The 11,611-nt window shown below is 45.8% G+C and overlaps 1 protein-coding gene across 10 annotated transcripts in view; it reads left to right on the top strand.

Moving 5' to 3' along the window:
• Arsg (arylsulfatase G) overlaps nucleotides 1–11,611 on the top strand; it is a 148,704-nt gene that overhangs the window by 26,730 nt on the left and 110,363 nt on the right. The window lies entirely within an intron of this gene.

Genomic DNA, 11,611 nt, shown 5'->3' with positions numbered 1-11,611 from the left:
GGGAGAGAGTGCCGCAGTGGGCCCCAGGGAGCCAGCCGCCCGGCTGTTCGGGTGCCTTGCTTCCTTCCCCCCCTTTTGCTGCAGCGGTAGCAGCCACAGCATCCGTGCTGCGCGAGAGGGATGTGCTCAGCCTGGCTGAGTCAGCATCCCCGGGCCGGGGCGCGCGCGCACTGCTCCTCCCCGCGCCGGGCGACGTGCGCACAGGTGCAGGCTGCCCTCCCCGGGAACCCCTCCGAGGGGACCCGCAGGTTTAGAGGACGGGTGCTGCTCGTCTCGAAGGCTCTGACCTTAAGGCCTTTGCAAACTACGTTGGTGATGCACGGGAAGCCCGAGTTACGAATTCCTCAAAGGAACAAATAGTGTGTCAGAGGATCTCAGGCATTTCCGAGCCTGAGACGGCGGAAACATGGGTTCTGGTTCTGAACATTACATCCCTAGGGCAAATTGAAGCACGCCAGGCAAAGGCGGTAATCTCCAAGTTGTCCTGCGGACTTTGGTACCGGTCATTCCCCTGAAAGGAGTTGGTTCAGAGAATGTGTTTCAAATGTCAGAAATGTAAAGACGGTTTGGGAATGTGCACGGAGGATCGCCGCCAGGAGAAGCCGAGGATCTAATTTCACTAAAAATCGTTCCTTGGCCGCTGAATTCCCTCACGATTTAGGGATCCGGTTTGTTGGATTAAACGCCATTCTTTGCTATTAAACTGCCATGGGTTAAATAAGTAGGAAGTGAGAGTTCCTGGTTATGGCCAGTGTTACTCATCCAAAGTAGTTTTGCAATGTTTTGTTACCTTATTTTATTTTCTTTTGTTTTAGTGAGACAGGGTCCCTATGCAGTCAGGCTGGCTTTGAACTCACTATGTAGCCTAAACTGGCCTCAGTGCTGGGATTAAAGGTGTGAACCACCACTGCAAACTTTTGGAATTTTGAAGGATTTGTTTAATTTTGGAGTAGCCACGCGTGGTGGCACACATCTGTAATCCCAGCACTCAGAGGCTGAGGCAGAAGGATTTACCATGAGTTTGAGGCCAGCCTCGGCTACAAAATGAGTTCAAGGCCAGCTTGAACTGCATAGCAGAAAAACTTTTTTTGGCCGTGACTGAGCTTCAAGTCTGTTTATTTTATAATACCAGCAGAGTATGGATCATAGTGATTGGCATAAGATAAATCCTTGACATAGATTAGTTCTTATTATTAGGGCTTCTACACAAATCCTGAGAGAGTCTTTGAATTATTCCTCAGAAAATCCACATGTGATGATATTAAGAAACAGATTGTAGCCATTATAGTCAGGCAGGATGACCCATGTCTATGATTCCAGCACTGGAGAGCTTGAGGCAGGGGAATTGTACTAAATTAGAGATCAGCCTGGACTACATAGCGAAATCCTGTCTCAAAAAGGGGTGGGGGAGCCGAGGATTTAGCTCAGCAGCACAAGTGCTTGCCTGCCAAGTGCAAGGTTGTGAGTTCCATTCCTGGTACAAAAAAAAAAAAAAAAACAGGAAAAGACAAAAAGAAACAGATTTTAATTACTAAAATGAAACACTCACTCTTAAAACTGAAGGTCCTATGAGCACAGTGTTTGATGTTTACAGTCTTATGTTTTAGTATTGGAAAAATCACATGTCCATATTTGATCAAGTGAAATCTGGCTGGAGGGGACTTGATTATAATAATATATTGTCACTACTAATATACATTAATCTGACTTTTTGTTAGCACTAATTACAATTAATATTTTCTGTGTCCCTAGCATTGTAGTGAGGGCCATCTGTGTGACTTCTGACCCCATCAGCAACCTTGTGCATATGATGCTCACTACCTGCATTTATAGATGAGGGAAGTTGGGGCACAGAGCACTGAAGGATGCACCCAGATTAGACCATATTCAAAGATACATGGCAAACCCTGGTTTGCAAGCAGAGCTCATCCGGAGCTGACACCAGCCATCTGGGTTTGGGTGATGGAGGTTTGGCTGGAAACCCAGCCTTGGTAACCACAGGCGTGTGACTTTTGCCTACCCTGTTAGAGACTGGCTTCATCTCATTTACTAGTGAGTCCAAGCATGAAAACCTCTACTTGTTTTCACTGGCCCAGGGAAAGAACTGCATTACCATGCTAATCAAAACCCCCAAAGACAATTAACTGTTTAGTTCTAAATAAGAACAAAAGACCCTTTGGTGTCTGGAGTACAGGATTAGAAGAGTCAAGAAATTCAATACAGGATTCACCCATCTCTTGGTCAGGATTCATCTCTCATCTGTTGGTCTGAAGGAGCCCAGCTGGCAGGTGGAGCCCCCTCTAGCCCTTCCTTTGGGGCTGGGCTCTAGTGGTGCCCTTAAAGAGTCACTCAGTATCTTTTTGGGAAAAACTGGCTCTCTGAGATGTTTCTAGCCCTCTTGCTTAGGGACATTTGCATGAGAACAGATTGCTTTGTGCAAAGTTGGCCTGCTGGTTCTCTGTCCATGTTTAGTCCCTCAAGGTTCGGGCTAGGTTGCTAGGCAGATATGATCCTGCAAATAAGCTCCCCACACTGACCAGCCTGTGAGAACTTCAACTTGGATACATGGGTTGAAAGGAATCTGGTCTGGAACGCAGAGGGGAGGGTCCAGCAAGCTTGCTTTTGGCTGCTGGGTCTTTAGGGCAGCCACGGAAGAGGGGAGTTGTGTAGGGTGCTTCTAGAGGAGGTTCCACTCACCTTTTCATTCTCCTTCCTGACTCTGTTTCTTTCAGTTGAGAGCCTGTGTTCTGGGCAAGAGATTTGTAATCAGTTGAAGCGCATTCTTGTTTTAAAACTTTAATGGCAGGCAGGTACCATCCTGCATGCCTGTAATCCCAGCCATTTGGAGGCTGAAGCAGGAGGATTGCAGTTTGAGGCTGCTTTAGACAATTTAGTGAGACCCTGCCTCACAATAAAATCTAAATTGATCTTTGGAGGATTGCAGTTCAATGCTAGAATGCTTGCCTGGTGTCCAATACTAGGCCTTGCTTTTGACCCCTAATATTCCAAAAACAAACTGAAAAAAACACATTTAATATTTGCTTCTTTAGTTGGCAGAAAACCTTATGAATTGTTACCTAAGAACATTTTCAGAGAACAGATTGGCCTGGTAGCTGTGCTGGTTAATCTTGTGGCTTGGCACCCCTACAGTCTCATTTACAGATTTGTAGGATGATCACGCATAAAGATTTGCCAAGGTTTCTGAGGCGAAACTGGTTTTGATCACAATAATGATGATGGTGATGATGATGATGGTGGTGATAATACCTGAGGGACTGTTTGTAAGGGACCTAGCGTTGTACTTAGTCTTCTGGGAGACTCCATAAGAGGTACAAAGGTGCACCCATGGGTGCTGGGGGAAGGAAGAGAGTGGAGATTAGTGAAGTCCAGACTAGGCAGGGTGGAGCTTGGGAGGACTGGCAGGAGATGGTGAACTGAGAGAGGGATGCACAGCCTGAGAGCAGGGCAGGACGTGGGCGAGGGCTTGCTGCATTTGGGGACAGTGAGGTCACCACAAGTGGTGGGGGCCTGTGATTTGTCTTGTATCACACCCAGTTACTATTTGGTGCATTATCAATGCCTTGACTTTCTGAATAATTTTTATTTGATTTCAACACTGAATTTAATCTCCTAACTTCTCGGACTTCATAGTTTGCTACTCATAAGTTTTGTCATCCTCTTACTGACTAAAATCAGAAAACAGTAATAGAGAGAAAGCACTGCCTCAGAGAGGCTTCGATCCAGGATCAGAAGCCTGTCGCAAAAGGCCTAAAACACAAACTTGAATTCCTAGAACAAAGTCACATCTGTCATGTTGTGTTTAGGAAAAAGACATAAAATAAAAAAACTGTGTGTACTGAGCTTCAAGATGCAATTGTGGGTCATGATACTTAATTGGAAATGTCATATATAGAAGCACTGTATTTTTTGTTTTGCCACCCCTCCCCATTTTTTGTGGTGCTGGGTATTGAACCCAGGGCTTTGTGTATGATACACAAGTACTCTACAAGTGAGCTATATTCCCAGTGCTTTTAAACTTTTGAAACAGGGTCTTCTGAGTTGTTCATGCTGGCTCACAATTGTGATGTTCCTAACTGCGCATACTCTCAGCATTCTGGGAGGCTAAAGCAGGAGGACCTTAAATTTAAGCTCAGCCTGTGCAGTTTATTAAGACCCTGTCTCAAATTTAAAAAAAAAAAATAAGAGCTGGGAGTGTGGCTTAGTGGAAAGGGGTTAGGTTCAATCCATGCAGTCACACACACACCAAAAATTATGACCCTGTTTCAACTCCAAGAAGCTGGAAATATAGTCATGTAATTCCACAGTGAGTCGAACCACTGGCTGTGGCCCTGGTGAAATCAAAGTTTCTTTGGACAGTTGTTGAGGTGGCTTCACTGGCATGTTAATCGAGGATCTGTTACCATGCTCCTCACCTAGAAGGAGAGGCTAGCTTCTCCCAGCTTGTCTAAACATGCTCTGCCTGCTCCCTGGAACAGGAGGCAAGGTGAAAGCTCCATTTTAACCTGTAGGACCAGGGTGCTTGGGCATTTCCAGATGGCTAGGGGTTGATGCACAGAAGCTATGAATTGTATTGTGGCCAAGAGGCCAGGACAGGCTCCGCCCTGGGCTGGTTGGTGGAAGGCTCCTTTCTCCTGCTGTGAGCTCTGCAGGGATGCACACCTGGCCTGGGAATAGAGGGCAGCATCCATCCTTCTCCCCCATGCCCCTGCTCTTCCACCCATTAAGCCTGTGCTCCCCCGCTACCCCCCTGTGAGCTCTGATGAATTCAGCTGTCTCCTGGGCCACAAAACCACATCCCAAGGGCGTGGTGCCCGCTCTCCAGATTTACCTTCAGACGACAGGGCACGTGTGCGGTTATAACCTTATGGAGGCTTTTCATCATGTGCCATTTTTCAGTGGAGGATTAGAAGTGAGTGTAGCCAAGAAGGAACTTCCAGAAGTCATCTGAGGTTAGGGAAGTGATGTGTTGAAGTTGGGTTTTCGGGGTGGGGCAGAACAAGTCGGGCTGTAGTTGTTCACGGTAACTGCGCTCATTCGGCAAATATTGATTAAACTGTGCCAGGCAAGGTACAGGAATTAGGCAGTGCGTGAAACATACAACCGGCCCTGCTTTACAGAGTGATAGGTCTGTTTTGGAAGTGTTACAGAGAGGTAGTGCTTTTGAATGTCTCTGATGCTGCCATGCAACCCCTCCTTGCAGTTCGTGTCAGTGAAAGGGAGATCCCCCTCCCACCCACCTTACATCTTGACCTCAGAGTTATTGTCCAAACCCAGATTTGGACAGGGAGTGTATGCCAACAGTGCTTCCTGTCTCCAGAGTCTGCCCGACTGAGGTCTAGCCAAGATGACACAGGGGCTATGGGATTGTGTAATAAGGAACCAAGTTTGAAACTTTGAAAATGCAACCCAGAGTGATTCATTCTCCCTCTGGCACTGTGTGTGACCCGGAGTTTTGTAGCTTCTACCTTCTCTGGAGTCAGGATCCAGCAGCTGAGCATCCTGACAGATTGGCAGAGCCTCTGCTTAGAGCTGCAAGGAGCCCAGGTTTTGCCATCTGTATGCAGACCAGTTTTGTTTATTATGAAATTTACTAGTGCCTTAGGCTTGCACTTTTTCAAAGTGGTCTCGTATTTGTTATCTCTAAACCTCAAAGCAGTGGAGAGAGATGGAGTAAACAATAGCCAACGTTTCTGAGCATTTACTGAGAGTTCATGCTGAATTGTCTCATTCTCACATCATGTTTTGGGCTGAGGAAGTATACTGTGCCTCTGTTTTACAGGTAAATGAGGAAACCAAGACAGACAGACTGTACAAACGTACACAGCGTCAATACAAGTAGCAAGTAATGTCCTAGACCCACATTCTTCTGCAAAAAGGCCAATACAGCCCCCAAATCAATTCCTCTAATGACAAATTTGCCAATAACTGCTTCACCAACCCCTGCCCCCCAGTTTTGGTCTTAATTCTATTCTCTCTCTTTTTTTTTTTTTTTTTTTTTTTGTCTTTTTGAGACAGGGTCTCACTATTCAGTTCAGGCTGACCTTGAGCTCGCTTTGTAGCCCAGGCTGGTCTCGAACTCGCAACGATCCTCCTGCCTCAGCCTCCTGAGTGCTGAGATTACAGGCGTGAGCCACCACGCCCAGCTTAATTCTATTCTTGAGGATTTTTTATTTACTTTGTTTTGTTTTGCTGTGCTGGGGATTGAACCTAGTTCCTTCACATTGACTGATCTACATCCCCTTCCCCTCCCCTTCTTTTTTAAATTTTGAGACAGGGTCTCACTAAGTTGCCTGGGCTGGGCTTGAACTTGCAATCCTTCTGCCTCTGGCTACCAAATAGCTAGAATTACAAGAGTGCAGCACAGTGCCTGGTTTGACCTTGATTTTGCTGCTACTTCAGCCTCACCTAAAACTTTAGTGTGCTCAGGATGCCTTAACAGGATGCCATGGACTGCATGGCTTAACCGACAGAAATTCAGTTCTCATAGCTCTGTGTGCTGGAAATCTAAGGCCAAGATGCCAACTGGTATGGTTCCTTTTGAGGTCTCGCTTCCTGGCTTTCCTGATGGCCACCTGGATATATCCTCACCTGGTAGAGAGGAAACAGCTCTCTGCCTTGATGCAGTCTTGATGGAACCCTGCTTCCCTTTCCAGAGGGCCATCTCCAGGTACCATCACACCAGAGGTAGGACTTCGACATGCAAGTTTTGGGGGGACATACACCTAAATATAATACAATCTAATATATTTCATTGCAGAGATGAAACAAATCTAGAGCGGGATAAATAAATCCATACAAATAGAAAAGCTAGTATAGAGCACTTAAAGTTCCCTTTTCTCACACTAAAATGACAGAAAGAAAGAATAAAGCCACAGGAATCACTGACCACGCTTACCATGGCACTGAAAAAGATGGGATGTGTGAGGATGTGGGAGGTGGGTTGCCAAAAAAAAATTAAACCTGTATCTGATCTCTCTTCTCGATCTATAAAACAGTTTGTAGGGAAAACTCGCAGTCCAGGGAACATTTTAAGTGATACCACAGGGGTTGTAGTCCATTGAATCCAACAGTAGAAATTTTATTAGACATTTTATTTGCAAATCTGTTGCTGGCGAGATGATGGGGGAACAAATGAGTGAGAAGAGATGGGGACCAAATGGTACCTGTTTGGATCCTGATAGAATAAAGCAACTACTTAGACAAACTAGGAGACAGTAGGGGATCTTTGAACCCTGATTGGGTTTTTGTTAATGTAAAAAGTACTGTCATTTTAAGCAAGCATTAATGAGATTGCAGCTGTATTTAAAAAGAAATCTTACCTGGGTTTGGTGGCATATACCAGTCGTTGAGTCTGAAGCAGGAAGATTGCAAGTTTGAGGGCAGAATAGACAATTTAGGGACATGATGAGACCCATTTCAAAATTCAAAAAATGAAAATAAGTTTTTAAAAAAAGACTGAGAGTGTAACACAGTGTGAAGGATCTAGTTCAGTCTCCAGTACTACAAAAAACAAACAAAATAAAAAGGAATTTTAAGTTGGTATGGTGTGCATACTTATAATCCAAGCTGCTCAGGACGTTAGGGCAGGAAGTTTGCAAAAAGCCAAGCTAAAGCCATGTATGGAACCTTGTCTTAAAAAGGACTGGGGATGCAGAATAAAAAGGGCCTAACATGTATGAAGTTCAAGCCTCAGTGTCCAAAAGGAAAGAAAGAGAACGAATCTTTATTTTTTAGAGAACTCATAGAAATATTTTGGGGTGAGATTACATGATATCTCTGTTTCCCAATCAGTCCAGTATGTGTGGAGGGACAGAGAGAGGGGGAGGGGAAACGTCTCCATCAGCCTGGCCATGTGTGAATCCAAATGTGGATCCAAATGTGGGGTAGGGTGGCTGGGCTGTACTCACTCCTGACGCCTCAGCTGAGCCCTAGGATTGAGGCAACAATCTCTATCTGTGCCACGGAATATATCTCAACTTTGGTATGTTCAACAGTATCCATCACACAATGTTTAATAAATAATAGCAAATGTGGTTTTGCAAAACATCCTCAGAGACTAGCAAACAAACTCCTGGAACTAGATTTCAGGTAGTTGACCTTGAGCCCTTCCAGATTTTCCTCCGCAGGTGGAACAGTTTTACAGAAGAACTGGTTTCAGAGGTGAATCTGCTAGGTTTCTCTGATCTATTCTCTAGGACATGCATATAATTTCTGCAGGGCAACTGGGTTTTTAGATGTAGGGCACGGGGCCAATCTTAACTCTCCCCATTGGTTTCTGCCATGTGGCTTCCTTGTGTGACATCTCAACAGATAGTTACAGCCTAAAACTAGACAGGACATCCTATGCCTCCCGTGGACGAGTTTCCTGGCATCCTTGGGTTCCCAGAAGAAGTATTCCCAGCAACAGGGTCTGCTTTGAGCTCCACGAGTAAATAAAGCACCTCAGTGATCAAAGTGGAATTGCACTTCTGGCCTGGGTGCAGGACTTTTACCAAAGATGTCCTTTGCATTTATGGTGGAGCTAAATCTGCCCCTTCCCCTAAGAAAACAGTGTCTTTGTTTTGAGCCAGCCCATAGTGACATTTGGGTAACAGAAGGGGTCACAAAGATGTTTAATACATGCAGACCTCAAGTAATCCTGAGTTTCACGCCATACCTGGGCCTGGACTAGGGGAAAGCAAAGTTGATGGAGCTCCTCATGACCTGGATCAGGAGCAGGGCTGGCATCTGAGCAGGAGGGAGTGCCAGCTCCTTAAGCTGGATACTCTGGGCGTTCCTCTTACCTCACCTAGCACGGTGTCTCCCCTGGACGCACCTAGGCTGATGCAAGGGATGACTGACTCTGCAGCTTTTTTCCTGGCCTGCTGCCCCAGCGGGCATGGGTGTGTTCTCCAAGGAGCAGCAGAGGGTTTCTGCTGCCGTGAAGTCCGATCAGCTGCCCTTGGGCATCCCGTGAGCTCCCCTCTCCCTCAGTGAAAGCTTCCGTGGGCTCTCTTGCTCCCGATCTTGCTCCTCGCCCTCCAGGCTTCTCCAGTGGCTTTCTTGCTGCTGTTCACCTGGACTAGGTCTCCGGCTTACTGGTTCCTCTCCCTGTCACACTTCCCCACATGGCTTACTGCTGACCCCTTCTACAGATCCATAGACAAGCACCACCGGTCCCTGATCCCTGTCTTGTAACTTTGCTCCTGTCTACCTCACACTCTTGAGCCCCCTCCTGTTTTGATTCTTTTCCCCACTACGGAACTCACATTTATTTCATTTCTCCACCTTTCCGCTGCCAAATTAATTAATTAGATGATAGCACGAGGGCAAGGATTTTTGTCTGTTTCAATCTGTCTGTGTAGTGCCTGAATTAGCGCCTGTCCCCACGAGTTTGGTGGACCTTTGACCAAATGCACAGGGGAATCATTTCAGACCACACGTGGGCTGCTGGTGCCCAAGGCCCCTCCTGGCGCTGCCGCGTGACTCCAGGTCCCTTGCCAGCACACAGACCGCACTCTGATTTGGCAGGTAGGACAACAGGACTCTGCAACCAGAGCCTCCCTCCCCCTGCTCCTTTGTCCCTTTTGGCCTCAGCTCATCAGAAGCTTTTGTCTCTGGAAAACCAACAGAGCCCTCGGCCAGAATGGTCTGCCCAACCTCCTTGTTGTTTCAGCTGTTTTCAGGGTTCTCAAGGAGGATGCTTGGCCGCAGGGAGGCCAGTGGGGAGCCAGGGTCAGGTGATGGAGTGAGGAACTCAGGAAGCCCGCGGCTTTCCAGCTCCGGGTTCCTCAGACACTGCTCAGTGGGTCTTCAGCTTGCCTTATCCCATTCCTTTTGGCTTTTCGGTCTGTGAAGTAAACAAGCCTGGAAACTGAGGGAGGTCAAGCTTTAGCAACCTGAGCAAACTTACTTTAAAATAAGGGCCCAAGGATGGAGAGGTAGCTTCGTGGTAGAGTGCCTGCCTCGCATGCAGGAGCCCTCAGTTCAATCCCAAGTACCACAAAAAATGGTAGAATGGGGATCAGAGGGAAGAGCAGTAATCACTGATAAAGCTGATTGACAACTGAAGTTCGTCATACACCTGCCTGGGAAGGATGGAGATATGGGGACCTGGTGATACTTGGGCTCAGCAAGGGTTTGTTATAGTCAGCTGCATTCTGGTGGAACAGCCCAGCATGCACATGGAATGTGTTGATTAAGTGCCTTCTACCCAAGTAGAAGGAGAAGTACATGCTTACCTTGCCAGGCTTTCTCCTTTTCTTCCCTAGCCTTGAATTACAGCTCCTTGCCTCTGCCTGTGTTCTGAAAGTGATTCATAAGAGTTGGAAAAGTTTATCTGATAGGATCCCAGAGGGGACAGTGGTAGAGTTTCTTCAGGGTAATCAAGCTCAAACTCAAAGCTTAGATCTTAAAGGAAGGTCACGGGTTGAAGTCTATCCACTAAATATCTGGTTTACCACTTTCTTTCAGTTAAATAAATAAACAAATAATAAATAAAGAGGATTAAATGTCTTCAAGGAGGCTTTGGTGTGAAGGGTAACAAAATGGTACACTGGTTTATTCAGTTTCTGCAAACATTTTAAATATGGGGTTAATAATTCTTTTTTTGTAAATCCTCAAAGGAATGTTTTCTCTTGGAACACCAAAGAAAAATAATCTAGTTATGTTCCCACCTTAGTTTTACCTTCGTTCTTATATGAATTCCACCCCCTGCCCCGGATTCTTGTACATGGAGTCATTCCGAAATGGATTATTGAGGCCACAGTGGTGTTCTAAGTTAAGCAGCTTTAGGAAGAAAAGCCTCCTGGGACTGTTGCTCATGGTCAGAAGCCAGTAGAATGAGGCTGGGAATTAAGCAGCAGGTGAACAAGTGTTGGTTAAGCACCCTCCTTGTGTAAGAGTCTTCTAGAAAGCGAGAAGTCTTTAGGGCCTCAAGATCAACAAATACAAGCTGAATCTAATTGAGTTTGAAATAACTCTCCTTGGGAAAGTGGAAGAATTTGCATTTCTGAACAATTGATTCATTGGCTTCCAGATGACCATAACTATTTACTTGGACTTCCTTTTATTTTGATTAAGAAATTGCTCATCCTTTTGATTTTATTTAGGTTTTTCAGAATCTACACACACAAGCCACTTCCATCCACTTGGGTTGTTCACTGGATTAGCTGTTAGGGTTACACAGCTGGATTAGCATGTGACATAACTCCAGGCCCAGTAGCATCTTTATGCATTACAAATGGTTTCTTTTTGATGTCTCTCATGGGGTAGGTTTTTGTTTGTCCAGAATTTCAGCACTGTCTCAAATTAAGGTTTTTAAGTGAACTAGGGGTGACTGATTTTATTCTTAGATCTATTTGAAAGCTAAACTGAAAGTCTAACCTTCAATTCCTCTCTTTCAAAAGTCAGTCTGATATGTTGCCTCTACGTTTGTCCACTAAAGCTGTGTCATCTCCAGTTAGGCCAAGCAGTTTCCTTTGCCCTCTAGAATCAGAGTCATGATGTTTTTGTTTTCCAGAACTTTGTGCTACTCCATGAGTTATCAGAGGACCAGTGGGGTGTACCTCTTCTGGGAGCTGGTTAGAAATACAGATCCCAACCAGCCTTA

Source organism: Cavia porcellus, unplaced genomic scaffold, assembly GCF_034190915.1.
Source record: "Cavia porcellus strain 051 isolate PalLab524CR breed Dunkin Hartley unplaced genomic scaffold, mCavPor4.1 scaffold_32, whole genome shotgun sequence".
In the NCBI taxonomy this organism is placed as follows: Eukaryota; Metazoa; Chordata; class Mammalia; order Rodentia; family Caviidae; genus Cavia; species Cavia porcellus.
The sequence above is the reverse complement of the archived record's forward strand: the minus strand, read 5'-3'. Positions and strand labels throughout refer to the sequence as shown.